The sequence below is a fragment of the Podarcis gaigeae genome (genome assembly GCF_964106915.1).
Source record: "Podarcis gaigeae genome assembly, chromosome: 1".
In the NCBI taxonomy this organism is placed as follows: Eukaryota; Metazoa; Chordata; class Lepidosauria; order Squamata; family Lacertidae; genus Podarcis; species Podarcis gaigeae.
This window is the reverse complement of record NC_139678.1, coordinates 109,941,490-109,958,709: the sequence shown is the minus strand read 5'-3', so window position 1 is coordinate 109,958,709 and position 17,220 is coordinate 109,941,490. Positions and strand designations below refer to the sequence as shown.

The 17,220-nt window shown below is 43.2% G+C and overlaps 1 protein-coding gene across 2 annotated transcripts in view; it reads right to left on the bottom strand.

Moving 5' to 3' along the window:
* The window catches only part of B3GALT1 (beta-1,3-galactosyltransferase 1), a 333,237-nt gene extending 320,366 nt beyond the window's left edge, over positions 1–12,871 (bottom strand). The window contains exon 1 of one of the 2 annotated variants that reach the window (XM_083714070.1): positions 12,459–12,871. The gene's annotated coding sequence lies outside the window, so the exon portion shown is untranslated. Of the gene's footprint in view, positions 1–11,824; positions 12,318–12,458 lie in introns of those variants that run through there. The other variant, XM_083714071.1, reaches the window with a different exon arrangement.
* Positions 12,872–17,220: the final 4,349 nt, after the last annotated feature.

The window sequence follows — 17,220 nt, the reverse complement described above, 5'->3', positions numbered from 1 at the left end:
ATAAAGGTGCAGCTGGGCCACAAGACAAAGCTGATGGAAGGCACTCCATGCCACTGAGGCCACCTGAGCCTCAAGTGACAGCAAAGAATCCAGAAGGACCCCCAGGCTATCTGCTCCTTCAGAAGAAGTGTAACCCCAGCACGAGCAGGCAGCCTCCTAACCATCCAGTCTAGGGAACCACCCACTAACCGTCAGGAGCTTGCCCTACACTCGAGTAGGACCCTGGCAGAGACATATGCCCAACTAGCATGTTCTCTCCCTCCTGGTCTTTCATTTGGGAGCTTCAAAAGCTTTCTTCCACCTGAACATCACAGCGACCGATGCCAACAGACACCGGCACACTTAGGGATCTGCAGAGTCTTCGCAGTTCGCATGACAGACCTCAGCAACTCAGCATTTTGGCTAATCTACTTTATTTACATATAAACACACACGGAGCACTGCAACATGGCTCCCCCTCTCTCTAGCATCAGACAGCAAAGATAAAAAACAAAGGACAATAGTCCCACTTCACAGAACACAGTAACACAAACATCCTGTCTCCGTCACTTCCCACTTTGTGGAGTCAAAACATACCACATCATGTGAAAGATAACAATCCCATGACTGCAAGCATGGAGCAGGAATTCTAACACTAACAGTGCTATCTGGATTGAGCATCAGTTTGTTGGCTCTCATTCAGTCCATTACCGAGGCACATCCACTTACATACTTGCAGGTGTAAAGGAAAAGCACAGCTGTATGTCCTCAGCATTTTGCTAACATTGTACTACAAAACTCTGGATGTTCCAACTCAGCAGTTTCATGTAGATGTTTAACAGCATAAGGTAGGGGATAAAATAGAATTTTTGAGGAACTCTACATTGAAGGCTCCATGGGGCCAAAGAGCATTACCCTAGCCATCACCCTCTGGGAACGACCATCCAAGAAGGACCAGAACCACTGCAAAGTAGGGTCACCCACCTCCAACTCAGACAGCCACTCCAGAAGGATACCATGGCTGGTGGTATTGAAAGCTGCTGAGAGGTCAAGGAGAATTAACGGGGACGCATTTTCCCCAGATAGTCTCCCAACAGAGATCTTCATACAGCTGGTCGCCAAGCAGTTTTTGTCCCAAAGCTGGGCCTAAACCCTGTTTGAAATGGATCCAGAAAATTGGTTTCCTCCAAGAGTGCCTGGATCTGGTCCCCAATCATCCGCTTAGGGATCTTGCCCAAGAAAGGGAGATTGGCAACTATATGCACACTTTCCCTATATGTATTTTTGTATGCATTTTCTATTGACTAACAGCAGCATTTGAGTAAGTTTGAACTGTGAAAGAAAGAACTGTATTTCAGTTTGGGTATTGTTTCAGGAAGTGCATATCAGGTAGGCTTGCCTTAAAAAGAGAACCATATCAGATTTCTGCCCCCAACTCTACTCTTGATAGAATATGATCTGGGCATTTCATTTTTCCCAGTACTTGGATCCTGCCATGCCTTTTCTCCACCACCACCAGGTGCCTTTGAAATTGTAGTAAAGCCTCTCATTCAGTCAGCTTTGGGGCTCAGGGTTAAGTTGACTGAGGATGGGAATTATATTTAATGATATTCTAGCCTGATAAGATTCTATTCTGTTTTGCTGTGGAGGGAAAGCAGCTGTTGCTACCTTTGGGTTGACATTAGCTATAAAGATAAGAAATTGGATTTTTTTTTTTAAGTGTCTAAAGTAAGGAAATGAAAACATAACTCTTCTCTGGTAGAAAAATAGCAAAGAACCTCAATAGGGTAGAGGGTATTCTGATTTTTTGTTAGGTGGTTTACTTTGAGGTTGATGTGTTTTGTTTTAACATGTAATGTCATTTGCAAACAGGTGGGTATTTTTGATGCATTGTTTCATATTTTAAAGTAAAATTAACCACAAAAGCAACAAAGCTGAATCAACGCATAACGAGACTGAAAGATGTTGATATTCACTGAAATGTTTGAAGAGTTCTGCCTATTTCTTCAGTCATCACAAAGCTTACGGAATCAAAGGAGAACACAATAACTGCATAATCAACCTAATTATTCATCCTCCTTTAATTTAGTAATTTATATGGATGCCGTGTGCATGAGCCCCAACATGCTATGCCTCCAATCACCACTTAAGTATCTTACTCCTGTCCATTTTATGTGCATTACTACCATTTACAAGATAATACCTTTCCCAGTTCAAATGTCACCTACACATTCCTTCAGCTAATTTAAGAGTATCCCCTAACCCTTGACTTTGCCTATCCTGGAATCTAGAAACATAGGAACATAAGTAGCTGGAGAACATCCAGTGAATGAGTCAAATTAGGCCCACCAGGGGTTCTAATTCAGCCTGTGGAACAATTTCCCTCAGCTATGCCCACCAACCACACACATCAGCTGTAGGGCAGGTAAAATAACTACTGCAAAAGCAACAATCAGAAACCTTGAAATAGATTCTCAGTTGTTCTTGCATTTGGTGTCTTTTAAATCAGGCCTCAGAAGCAAGCCCAGCTAGGACTGATTCCTGAGTGCAGCTGATCCTTGCCAGAAGTAGGGCTTGCAGCTGCCCCCCTAAAATTTATTCAATTCTGGAGATCCCAACTACAAGCTCCCAAGTGGAGCTGAAAATAGTGAGCTTAAATTCAGCACTGACAGCAGGTCCTGCATTCGAGTACTCCATCATTCAAAGTTGATCCAAAATCAGCACATCTGTCATTTTGTAAATAATATTCCACACAATGGAGCTACGATTAGCAACGTGAAATAGAGGACAGAGTAAAAGGATTTGGATTATAATAGGATAGAAGCTGCCAAATGAGTCTTTGCAAAAAATTCTGAGGCTTCTTAATGTGTTTCAGAGATGATCTTGCCTCTCTCATCTCCTCCCACTTGAGACTTTTGATGGATATAAAAATTCCATTATGTTGACCATCTTCTAATTGAACAAATCTGCAGCTGTTACAGGCTTTAGGGTACAATCCTACTCCCATTTTATACTTATTTCTGAGATGTGTTGCACTGTTAAAATATGTATGTGTGTCCATATATATATATATATATATATATATATATATATATATGCAGGTTTTGGTGTCCTCGGGTGTCTTCCCGTGTAAAAGTTGGGGTGTCTAGGCGACGTTTCGACGAGGTCTCACTCGTCATCTTCAGGCTGGTGCTTTCGGCTTCTTGTTACTGGAACAGAGCGGGATCTCAATGTTTGAGTTCCTATAAATACTGTAGAGGGGGTGTGGTGTCTAGCCTCCAATGTTCTGGGCAGAGAGGAAGTTCCCAGGCTAGTGTGCCTTTTCTTCTTTTGTTCCTTAATTACTTGAGAGATACCTTGAGTGATTTCTTGAGTGATATCCTGAGTACCACTTAGGTGGGTCATTAGGTGTGGATTAGTTGCTAAAGTCTTTGTGTCTTGACCTCTTGAACTTTGTGAAGAGTTTTCCTGAGAAGATGGCTGTATTGTGCAATATTGTGCAATACAGCCATCTTCTCAGGAAAACTCTTCACAAAGTTCAAGAGGTCAAGACACAAAGACTTTAGCAACTAATCCACACCTAATGACCCACCTAAGTGGTACTCAGGATATCACTCAAGAAATCACTCAAGGTATCTCTCAAGTAATTAAGGAACAAAAGAAGAAAAGGCACACTAGCCTGGGAACTTCCTCTCTGCCCAGAACATTGGAGGCTAGACACCACACCCCCTCTACAGTATTTATAGGAACTCAAACATTGAGATCCCGCTCTGTTCCAGTAACAAGAAGCCGAAAGCACCAGCCTGAAGATGACGAGTGAGACCTCGTCGAAACGTCGCCTAGACACCCCAACTTTTACACGGGAAGACACCCGAGGACACCAAAACCTGCATTCCTGTACCCGTGAAAATCTACGAAAGCATATATATATATATATATATGAAATCAAAAGGATGGTTGATTCAATCTATTTTTGGCCCCTATCTCTTTCATGAGACTTATACACCACCCTGTGAGTGCAGAGAGGAGGTCTCTATTGCATGTATCTAAGCTCCCGTGACCATAAACGGGAATCTACTAGGGATGGATGAATTAGTCTATTTCTGGTTCATATCACTTTTGCATGCACTCACCTATAAGACTGCCCCATCCTGCATGTGCATTACTTCAGCATTATTTGCTGCTTCTTTTCACACATACACAATCTACATGAAAATTCACATTTAAATTTCTAAGCACATTTTTCTCCCAGAAGATGCATTTCTAAACATGATCATGTGAACAGAAAACATGGAGCATCCCAGAAGTGCAAAAGTTGCTGGATAACCACATTCCTATTTACACATTAGTCCAGGAGAGGTGGATCAGCAATGAAAGATTGAATCCTCCAATCATTCCTACTGCTATGGCAAAAAAAAAATATTCATTTATTGCAAGTTAGCCAAACACTCTCAACCTAGTATCAGAATGTGCTCCACAGCAGGTTTGGCACTGAAGTGGAAATGAGCCAACAAAAGGATAGCATCAACAAAAACTCTTCCTGCAAAACATCAGCAGAGGCTTGCAGAAGAATGTCATCTCACATGCTTCTTCAAACAGGCTAGAGCACAGAAACAGAAAGCAGCTTTATATACTAATGCAGACCATTGGGCTAACTAACTCAGTACTGTCCACACAGACTAGAAATGGATATTTGGACAGGGTTGTTTTCCCAGTCCTGTCTGGCAATGTTGGGGATTGAATCTGGGAACTTCTGCATACAAGGGAGATGAACTACCACTTAGCTACATCATTTCACCTATTTTGCCTCTCAGGTTAAGTAGCACTAGCCATGGGTGACACTTGGAAAAGCCACCCACCCACTGCTACTGAAGGAGGACAGATGGGAGAATTACCACAGCCAGAGGTCAGTCTCTCTCTCTCTCTCTCTCTCTCTCTCTCTCTCTCTCTCACACACACACACACACACACAAAGTCAAGACGAATAGAATCCAAGGCTGGCCAAGTTATTATAGTGCATTGTTTATATTTTATAAGATACCACAAATGGTGAGAAGAAAACAACTCTCTTAAGCATTTTAATTTTAATTTCCATGGCAAAACCTCAAATGGTCTCAAAGTAAACAAATGTGTCCTTCCTTTTCAGCCCAGTGATTAAAATGTGTCCTTGATTAATCAACAAAAGCATAGCAATTGGTCTACCAATTATGCCAGTAAAGACTGCAGCCTTACTTGCTGGACATGCCTTGAATGGACAGTATTATTCCTAAGCATTCCATCCTAAAACACACTTGCTAGCAAGTCAGCTCCATTGAAGATAATGGGACTAATTTATGGGTAAACATGCATAGAATTGGGCTGCACAGCCAGCCCTCTGTCTAATTATATTTTTTAGAGACATAGCCTCATAATTAGGAACAAAGACTTTCTTCCCATCCTTCCTTTCTCCCTGGCTCAGCTCAGAAGCACTGCTCAAAGACACAGCTTTAGGTAGACAATCTATTTGTAATGTCTTCCTGATTGAATATCAGCGCTTTCTTCTGTCACACTGAACTAATTGGTTTCCTGGAAAACAAATTTGCGACCCTAACTTTGCTTCCTCTGCTTCTTTGTTAAGAAATGTTCGTGTAAAAATAATGTGGAATTCCAACGGAAATGAAAAGATGCTTTCTTGCCTGTAGCAATAGAAACTGGATAAGGGGTCAGCCATAGATGTCCATGAGCAGCAGAGGTGCCCAGCCTCTCCAAAATGTCAAAACCTCACTTTTAGCACTGTTTCCTACATTCTAGAGTGGTGGTTTTCAAATTTACAACAGGGAAAACCTTTCTAGGCCCCTTTGCCTGCCAAAGGGCCCTTTTTTATTTGTTTCCGGAGTTGACAATACACAACAGAAACTGCTCAACATTCCCCAGCCGCTGGCCTTTGCAAGGGAAGATCAACAATAGCAAAGAAACAACTACTTAGGGCATCTTGTCTATCAGTTAACAAATTTTCTCATTAAAAAAGCCATAAGAAACTTCCAATGAAGTCCAGGACCCTAGAGGATATAGTTATTGATTAAAACTGTATTTGCAAAATTTTTATAATTTTTATAAATATAAATGACTACATCATCTAGGGGGTTTCCTGCAAACCCCCCAAAAACCTTTCTTATTAAATTAAAATCCATCATTTAGTGTAGACCTTTTAAAAAAAGTTTTAATAGAGGGAACACAGTTTGAAAACCATCATTATAGAAAAATAGCAATAAGAGTTGCAGACTTTTTATTGTGGTGGTAGTGTGATCCAGTTGCTTTTGTGGACCTCACTAGAAGTTCTCCTGACATTTTCTGTATCTACATGTCATTAGTAACTTCCTATGGAACTTTTCTTTACCTCTTATGTATTGCTCTCTGCATACAAAGGACTTGGGCAGTTAAAATACTGTAATCAAACTGCAACTAAGGCACTCAATATCCCCCTCTTCCCTCCCCATACACAAAGTCAACTGGAAAACGTATTCCACTGTTTCCTGAAGACAATCACATTTGCATCTGAATAAATCAACAAAAGAATCAAAACCCAAAGTTAAGAAGCCATCATCATTAACGCCTCTCTGCCTATATGGCTTTGCTATGTATGCCATCTTGAATCCATTCTTTGGGAAAAGGTGGAATATAAGTCTTTAAAAATAAATAAATGCAACTGCAGCTTGGTGTATGGCTTGTAAACATAACAGGGTATTTCCAGCTGGTCTTCCAGGTTGTGATGGGACAAAGGGATGGATATGTTCTCTCAGGTATGATGAACTCAAGTCACTTAAGGCAATATGGGCCATCACCGACACTGTCAGCTAAGAGAAGATGGTAATAGAGAGACCAATTCTCTAACCCTGGGGTGGGGGATCTGTGGTCCTCTTGACAGTACAGGACCACAACTCCTGTCATATCTGGCCATTGGCTGAGCTGGATGGGCTGGACAGAAACATCTGAAGTCCAACAACATCTGAAAGGTCAAAGGTTCCCCACCCCTGCTCTAAGAAGAATGATAAAGAACTTAGTTTGTCAAAACACACTGAAGACAATAATATACAACAAATAGGTAGCAATACTATAATGGCATCAGTCTCCAGAACCTTCATATACTCTGCGTTTCCACTCTTTCTGGGGGTTGAGACTACTAGATGGCAATTGTCCAGCTGGTCTTTTTGAGTTGTGCACTGATTTTGCAAGTCATTACACGGTTATGGATCAAAACACCTGTCTTGGTGTATGTGGAGAGACTTGGATGAAGAACCCAGACCTCAGACTAGGTGGTGGAGGGAGGGCATCAGAGAAATTAGAAAAATGTTCTTCTAACCAATATCAAAGTTACTTCATGCAAATGAAGCATAATCTATGCATGTCCCAAAGAAAACCATCAAGTAACTTGGAAGATGTAAGGCAGCAACTGACAGATCAGTGTAGTTTCATCTCTTGGTTGCCTTGGTAGCCCGTGGGAGGTCTGCTGAGTGCCTGAAAAATGTGCATTTATAAAAACATCATTTCAATGGGAGACATAGATGTCACCAATTAACTTTAGTTCAAGAAGAAGAGTAACTTTCCCATGTCAGTCAGAACGCAATTTTGAAGGGTTCATAAAATTACTAAATTAACAAGAACAACACCTCTGCAGTTCTTAAAAACCACTTTAGTAGTTCGACCTGTTGTATACAAACACAATATTTAAGGGCTTTGTTTTCTCCTGCTGTATCCATGTAAGTTGCTTTATTGCTGCCAATTTCACCACTGAGATTTTAGTGCTGTGATATAATCTTTATTTGGGCAATTAAATCAGGCAGCAGGTTGGCATGTGCAAAAATGACTGTTTCATTCCATTTTTTTTAAAAAAGCCGAACACATACATAAATTAATTGTTTACATCCCTTTCGTGCAATGAGGAAAATGAGGAAGTTTCTTTTTCAAAGAAATATAGTAGCTCGCTAATTATCCAGGCAATAGGATTCGAATATATTTTCAGAAGGAACTTATATTTCTTCTACCATTTTGAAAGGCAGAATGGAAACTGAATGCTCTTTTTGACATTTCATATTTTAATGCAAAGACAAAACACAAAAAAATATGGCAAATATGCCCTGTGGTAGTTGAGTCATTTTTATTTATTTTTTAAAAAAATAGTTATTCTGTAGTAGGAGATTTTACAGCTTTATTGTGGTTAAGTTTGGTGTATTCAACAATTTGAACACAAATTATAATAATGTAAAAAAAAAGTTCTTGATCCATGAAAATAACAATACCATACACTGAGGCAGCAGTCCTGTGTTTGCTTACCAGGGAGGAAGCCTCAATGAACTTGGTGTGCCTTAGTTATTTGACGTATCTGCTTTGCACATGGTCTTTTAAGGGCTGGATCCCTACCAGATCCATTTCATTTAGGGCAAAGAAATGCCCCTTTCATCAGGCCTTTGAAATGGGAGCTTTTGTGTTATGAATTACTTTTACGTTGCTTTGATTTTAGTCTTATTCTTATAATATGATTCTTATTTGCACCAAGTAGTTTTCAATGCTAGTCCTACTCAGAGCAGACCCACTGAAATTAATACACATCTCTAACTTGAGCCCCTTAGTTTTAATGGGTTTGCTCCAAGTAGGGCTAGCATTGTTGACAACCCATTATTTTGTAATCGCAATTGCTGCCCAAAGGACCAGTAGCTTAAGAGGTAAGGCAATACAATAAAAATAAGGGAGATTTCCTGTATTTCTATTCAGATGAATAATTGCGCTGAAGTAAATAGGATTTCCCAAGTGAGTAAGCAGGAATCAAATGAACAATGGATTGAAGCCCCAATAAACAATGTAAGGCACAAGGAAAATCAGTTTGGGGGGTTTCAACCTTGCCTTTTGACACAACTGCATCTGTCTATGTCACTAAACCGCTAGAAAAAATTGACACTGACTGCACCCAGTGGTGTAGGTCAGGAAAAACTAGAATGGAAGCACTAAGTAGGAATAGAACAAACTGCACACAGTTCTCTGCAATGTACCTAGCTACCGAAAAAAATCTTAAATAGATTTCATTAACTGCATCGCATCAGTTTAACACTTTTCTAGCACCATATGACAAAAATTCATAAATCTGTTAAAGTACCACTTCAGTTCTGTTTCCTGTAAGTAAATATATTTTTCTCTGATAAGTGCATTGCAGGGCAGACGTTTTGTGTTTTATAGGGACCAAGGAAAGCACTGAGTATTAAAACCTACCCTTAATATTTACAGTTCAGCTATAAAAGCTTATTGGTGCAAAACACAAACATGCTGTTAATGACAAACTGATTTGACCAAAGGATTAAGTATTCTAAAGCCCAATGGTGTCAATATGTAGCTTTCATTAACTTCCCATTATTTTTCAACTATTATGAATGGATTTGTGCATCCAACCAAGACACAGTAACCCAGGTTGCACCATGTTTTGGAGGTCTGGGAGTGTATTGTGGGTTTAAACACTCCTTCCTCTTCCCCCTCCCTGATACTTCAATTACTCATCCATTTCTAAGTTGCCCTAACCACAGCTTTCCAATGCAGCATCCAAGTCTGAATCAAGTAAAATATGATTGGTGCTAACACTCAAACAAAGTACAACTTGAAACCATGATTTGAGGTCGGTTTGCAAAGCATGAATTATTAGTGAGTGTTAACCATGGTTTACCCAGTTCAGACATCAAGGGAAAGTGTGGATAGTACAACCTGGAAACACAGAAAGAGAATTCATGTGTGTTAGAGAAGGAGGTCGCATAAGCAACATGGCACATTCCTAGACTTCTAAACTATGAGAGACTTTTTCAGAGCTAAACATGCCCACAGGGAACCAGATGGTTTTAGCAGAACAAAATACCATCTTAAATATTTGAGCAGTCTCCCTACCATTCCACCACTGGCTTTGAATTAATAAGGCCAAGGTATCTGCAGATCACAATCCATTATTTAACAAATCATTAGAATGGTATGTAGATTAGACTCTACATCAGATGGAAGATCATAGATATGCTACACTTTCCCCAATGTGTTGGTGTTTGGCTGCTAATTACATCAGTGGCACAATGCTTCAGAAAATTTAGAAGCATTAAGCACCATAAAAAATAAAAATAAAGATCCCTCTCGTAATTATGAGGGTTAGCTACTGCTCTATTAGAGAGTTAATGTTTTGCATCATGGAGTCGTTCCTTTTTAAGAAAGATATGAGAACAACCAATGCATGCTAAGATAACAAAACACTACTAACCAACTCAGAATCTCGTGTTCTGCAGCCCAAGCCTGCACATATTTACTCAGGAGTAAGTTCCCATTGAGGTCCATGGTGCTTACTCCCTAGGAAGTGTGTACAAGATTGCAGCCAACAGAGCAACATATTAGACCACTGGATAAGCTGAAGTTTGGCTTTGTTTTATTGCTTCCAGTCTTCAAGAAGAAACAACACATCCCAGGAAATCCAGAACTCATCTGGTGAGACTTAAGGTTTGGAAGAATTTAATACTGTGATCCTAACTACGCTTACAAAAAAGTAAGACCCCCCCCCCCCCCAACACAACTGAACTTATTTTAGTTCTGCCAAGAGCAGAACTGCACATTATTATCTGCAAGTCAAGGTCAGGGATTTTGCAATAAACTTTCTGCAACCAAAATCTCAGCCAAGTTGCTCTTCTCTTTAAGTAGCTCTTGGGCATGTGTCTTTTGACCACTAGCTGGCTCTTTCTCAGTATGCACAGAGTAGCTTTTTCTGCTTCATTTCTGTATTGCATTTACCCCTCAAAGAACCACGAGAAGACAAACAGGCGACTGACGTGTCACTGAATTACTTCACCTTACTTCTGAGAAAAACTGCTTAATATTAGGCTGCAAATCTCTAAGGAAAAAACAGGGGAAGTTCTGATGTATCTTTAAGACTTACAATGTATCATGCCAAAAGGTTTTATGGCTACAAGCAACCCATTTTGTTATATTCAAGAGGATACATATGGCTGCAGCCACAATCCAATGTGCATTTATTTGAGAGTAAACCTCACAGACTTACTTTTGTATAGGATAGCAAGCAACTTCTCGTCCATGAAACATTATACCACAAGATGAGTTAGCTTTTCGAAAGGTGCAACAAGACCCTTTCTTCAACGTTGCTACAACAGACTAACACCATTACCTCCTCTAGGATCAATATTCAGGGTGTTCTTCTTTTAAAAATAATAATCCTCAAAAAAACTGTTAAGGAACAAGCATCAATGGGTCATCCCATCCACGTCCCAAAGTTGCAAGGTTCCAAATCTACCAACTAACCAGCGTTAGCCATCAGCAGAGTTGGGAGCAAAAAAAGCCCTTTTCATTTAACGCAATTTCTGTGGGAGAATAAAATCAAACCCAGTCCCCTGCGGAGATGGTTACAAAAACAGAAGGTTAACGCTGTTTTCTTAATTGGCAATCTGTCTTTTCAAATAAATAAATAAATCCCTGCATCTTATTTGGGAGGGAAAAAAGCAAAGTAACAGCTGCCCTGACATCAATACACTTTGGAAGTCCAACAGTGCAGGCTAGCAAATAATCCGGCATCCCATTGTGGGGAACTGACAGTTCACAGCTGAGAGCCACTGGACTTCTCAACTCTCTCGCTCAGACATGAAAACAAAAGCTTGCTCTTCTCCACCAACCCCCAGCCAAACACACGCCTCCAATAGTACTCTCTCTCTCACACACGGGAAAAGCTCCAGAAAAGTAGGCGAGATGAACCCAAAGCCTGGCATCCACACGGTGGATCTATAGGTATTGGAACCAAGGCAGAGGTGGGCAGGGAAGGAGTTCGGCGGCTGCCTACCTGACTCACCCTAAGGTCTGAGGAGCTCGAAGCTGCTAGGAGAGATCAGTCCAAGGGCTCGCCTTCTCAACTTCGGGCATGGGCTGCGGGGCAAAGCCCGCCAGGCCACGGGCTCCAGCTGAAGTTTCGCTTGCAAGAAGCTAAAAGAACCCCAAAGCAAGCAACCCCTCTTGCTCTCCAGCAACCTGCGCCCAGGGCATTGCCTTGCCAATCCGCGCTTCCCCTCGCCATGCAAATCCTCTTTTAATTAGGCCAATAAAGTTCCATCTGCGGGGCTTCCTGGATGCTCCTTCGTCCTCGCGTTCCGGCTGCAGGCGAAGCCTCCTTGAAGGGCATCCGAGCACCAGGGCGATGATCCGGAGGCGGCCGAGCGCCTCTGCCCCGCCAAGTGCGCCCAAGCTCTCCAAGCGCCCATGCCGCGCTCGCCCCTCGCCTGACATCTTGCTCAATGCCCCCCAGCCCAGCCCAGCCCTGCCCGGGAGCGGCCGATCCCCTGCCCTGTGCCGCCCGAGTCCAGCCCTTCCAACAACGGATGCTGCGCGGGGAGATCCTGCCCCTCACGCACAGCCACAATACACACAGAGAGACACACACACACCACAACACACACCCAGAAAGAAGCCTGCCCGGCGCCAAACCTCACCGGCGGGGCTCGGCTCACGTCCTTCCCTTGACTGGCAGCAGCAGCGCGGACGCTTCTCAGCGGAGTTCCGGCTCCCGCTCGCCGCTTTCCTGCCCGGCCGCCCATTCCGCCAGCATCCCTTCTCCCTCCGCCGCCGCCGCCGCGCCGCCAGCCTCGCTCTCCCCGCAGCTGCACCAGCCGCCGCGGCAGCAGCAGCAGCAGCAGCAGCAGCGATTCACGCCGCACGCCCAGCCAGCAATGGAACTCGGCCCTCGCCGACTGACAAGCGCCGGCAGCCAATCGGCGCCTCCTCGGGCTCCCCGGGAGAGAGGGGCTCCCACCAATGGCGGGAGGAGGGCTGCCCGCCCAGCCGCTTCCCCCGCCCACCCAGCCCCCGTGGTCGCCTCCTTGCTTCCTCGCGTTCTTCTTCGCCCCCTGCTTCAGTCGGCAGCTCGGCTTCCGGGAGAGCGGGAAGGAAGGGGCCGTCGGCTCCCGGTGGGGCTTTCGGGGGTCTGCAGCGCCGAGGTGCGCCCGCCTTGCCCGAGGCTTTGTTTAAGGTGGCTTCGGCCATCCCCTTCCACCTTAAGCGGGGGAGCGGAGGGACCCAGGGTCGAAAGAGAGGGGGCGGGGGACAAATCGGTACCAAAGGAATCACTGCTTCTTCGGGAGAATACCTTTAGAGTAAGCGTTGCACGCAAGGAAGGTGGGATTAGCATGGCGGGGGGTGGGGAGTATAGGGCAGAGCTAGCAAAACATGCCCCCATGCTGAAGGAAGGTTTGCACCTGCTGCAAGCAGAAAGTGCACCTTTCTGATCCCTTGTCCCCGATCACTCCAGCCTTCCCCGTTCCTTTCCTCCCCAGCCCCTCTCCCCATTTCCCTTTTCTTATCTGAAAGCTGGCATCGTTGCGTTTCTAACAGGTAGGTATTTAGGAATGAGGCTGTGGGGTGAGGGAATGTAGCAGAGCCATTGGTAACAACAAAGGAGAGGTTCGTGGCCAAGGATGGAGATTTCCCCCAGCAATAGGGAGAGAACTTGTTTTCGTTTTTTGAGTTTCATGCAACATAGTCTGCTTCTCATTCTCAAAGGCTATGTACAGGTTAGCAACTTAGAACACAGTAAGGTTGACTTCACCCAATATGCATTGCCTGTTTGGTTTCAACTACACCTGCTACCCCCCACCCACCCCACTGGAAAACGCCTATTCTCACAGCTGGCATTTGCACATGTGTCAAAACAGTCTCGAGTGTATACATCACAGTTTCATCATGAAGTGAATGTGCCTTACATTTTCAAATCAGATGGAAGGTGGTTTGAGGGGAAGTACATCCAACAGCTGTATTTCTCAAAAATTACAAGGCAGATACAAATGGTGGCTAATGTCATAGAGCCATAGAATTGTAGAGCTGGAAAGGACCCAACAATCCAGGAATCATAGCTACAGAATCCTGGACAGATGGCCACATAACATCTGCGTAAAAGCTTCCAAGGATGGTGAGGCCACCACCTTCTGAGGGAGCCCATTTGACCATCGAACAGTTCTTACTGTCAGAAACTTATTCCCAGTGTTTAGTTGGAATCTCCTTTCTTGCTATTTAAATCCATTGGTTCATGTTATACCCCTTGAAGCCTCAGCAAACAAGCTTGCTCCATCCTCCATGTGACAGCTCTTCAGATATTTGAAGATGCCTATTATATCTCCTCTCAGTCTTTTCTTTTCCAGACTAAGCATACCCAATTCCCTCAACCTTTCCTCATAAAGCTTGGTTTCCATACCCTTGATCATCTTGGTTGCCCTCATCTCCACACGTTCCAGCTTGTCAATATCCTTCTTAAAACTGTGGTGCCGTCATATGCACATGGCTTCAATCACTATTGGTGGGGGCACCAGTAATGTGTCCAGAGCCAAATGAATGGGAGAGCCCATAACCAAATATTTATAACAAGTCCATGGGTTAAAAGGAAGATGGGACACATACACTGTTATGTATTTCATTGGCTTCAGAACAAAAATAACTTGGAGAGTAAAGCATGGAAGAGAATCCTGTAATCCATGTTGTCTGGTAACAATGTTGGAAAAAATCTGTTCTTTGAGAACTTGTGGGTTCAGTTCCACACATTTGTGTGTGTTGATACGCATTCATCTCACTTCAAGATTAGCACCCTGTATTTGGTGCATGTGTGGTGGAAGTGAACTCCAACTAAGTCATACTCAGACCCACTGAAATCAATTATCTACTCTGAGTACAGTATGACCAATATTGTATATTACCCAGCTGTAGCATGTCTTTGCATCCTTTACCATGTGAATTTGGCAGTATATGCTGTACATTTATAGGCACCTGTCAACCATACCACCTCAGGAGAAATATCAAAGTTTTTCTATAATGCTAAGGCACTTGTTCCATTAATATATTGGTCTTTCTGTGAGGATTTAAGCCTTTCAACAACCCTTTGAGATAGGCTAGGCTGCAAGATTGAGACTTGAGCAAGACCACCCAGTGAGCATCATAGCCAAGTGTGGATTTCAATAGGGACAAATGTGAGGCTCTGCATTTAGGCAGGAAGAACTAGCTGCACAAGTATAAGATGGGAAACATCTGGATTGCCGGTAGTCCATGAGCAAAGGATCTAGAGGTCTTAGTAGACCACAAGTTTAACATGAGTCAACAGTTTGATGCAGCAGCAAAAAATATATGCTAATAATGTTCCAGACTGCATCAACAGAACTATAGTGTCCAGATCACAATACGTTTCCAAGCACAATTCAAAGTGTTGGTGTTGACCTTTAAAGTCCTAAACTGCCTCAGTCCAGTATACCTGAAGGAGCGTCTCCACCCCCATCGTTCTGCCCGGATGCTGAGGTCCAGCGCTGAGGGCCTTCTGGTGGTTCCCTCATTGCAAGAAGCAAAGCTACAGGGAACCAGGCAGAGGGCCTTCTCAGTAGTGGCGCCCGCCCTGTGGAACACCTTCCCATCAGATGTCAAAGAGATAAAGCTGACATTTAGAAGACATCTGAAGGCAGCCGTGTTCAGTGAAGTTTTTAATGTGTGACATTTTAATGTATTTTTAATCTTTGTTGGAAGCCGCCCAGAGTGGCTAGGAAAACCCAGACAGATGGGTGGGGTACAAATAATAATAATAATAATAATAATAATAATAATAATAATAGTAGTAGTAGTAGTAGTAGTAATAATAATATCAAGGGATGTTACAGTCCTGCTCTATTCTGCCTTGGTCAGACCACACCTGGAGAACTGTGTCTAGTTCTGGGAACCACAAATTAAGAAAGATATTGACAAGCTGGAACCTGTGCAGAGGAAGGCAACCAATATGATCAAGAGACTGGAAACCAAGCCTTCTAAGGAACAGTTGATGGAGTTGGGCCTGGAAAACAGGAGACTGAGAGGAGACATGATAGCCATCTTCAAATATCTAAAGGACTATCACATGGAGGATGGAGCGAGCCTGTTTTTTCCTGCTTTGGAGGCTAGGACCCGAACCAATGGATTTAAGTTACAAGAAAGGAAATTCCAACTAAGCATCAGAAAGCACTTTCTGACAGTAAGGGCTGTTCAGCAGTGAAACAGACTCCTATGAGAGGTGGTGGCCTCTCCTTCCTTGGATGTTTTTAAGCAGAGGGTGGCGCTGTGGGTTAAAGCCTCAGCGCCTAGGACTTGCCGATCGAAAGGTCAGGGGTGTGCTCCCGCTGCTCGGTCCCAGCGCCTGCCAACCTAGCAGTTCGAAAGCACCTCCGGGTGCAAGTAGATAAATAGGGACCGCTTACTGGCGGGAAGGTAAACAGCGTTCCGTGTGCGGCTCTGGCTCGCCAGAGCAGCGATGTCACGCTGGCCACGTGACCCGGAAGTGTCTCCGGACAGCGCTGGCCCCTGGCCTCTTAAGTGAGATGGGCGCACAACCCCAGAGTCTGTCAAGACTGGCCCGTACGGGCAGGGGTACCTTTACCTTTAATTGGCCATCTGTCATGCATGATTTAGTTGAAATTCCTGCATTGCTGGGGGTTGGACTAGATAACTCTCAAGAACCTTTCCAACTCTATAATTCCATTATTCTATGCTTAAAATCTCAGATTCTTACACTGTGTAATTTATGACATAAAATTATAAGTTCTCTTAAAGCCTTACGGCTTGAAACATTTTTCAGGCCTGAGGGGACTTAGGATGTTTGTGTACATAGCATGTCAATATAAAATAGCTAAAAGCCCAGCAGGAAACTGCATTTTAAACAAGTTACCACAATGTATACTGCCGATTCTGTTTAATTCAGAATTAGTTACAAGTATCATCAATATCAACGCTGCGTTGTATATATTTTGTCAATCCACAGAGATCTGCAGCAACTGTACAGAAATCCAAAGTGCCACAGCAAACGGAACATGAAGACACTTTTCTTCCGTCTAGCAACTCAACTTACAAAAACTAAAAACAAAACCTTTCAATCTCTTCGGTAAAAGCACCCCACATTTCTTAAACTGCAAAGCACTTAAAGAGCAAAGCATTGATCCCAGCACTAATAAAATCCATGGCTGCATGTCAACATTGCTTGGGTTAATTACCCTTGGGTACCGGAGGATTAAAAACAAATGTGTGCAAAAAGATGTCTTAAAGAGAGCTAGCTAGCTTAAGAACAGCAACACACCATTCACAAATATAAGATGATCTGCATTGGCAGGAAGACAGGACTCCTGAATAGACTGACAGCAATACCAAAACATGCTAAACTTCAGTAGAAGTCAAACTTGGAAAGAAAAAGCCCAGAGGATG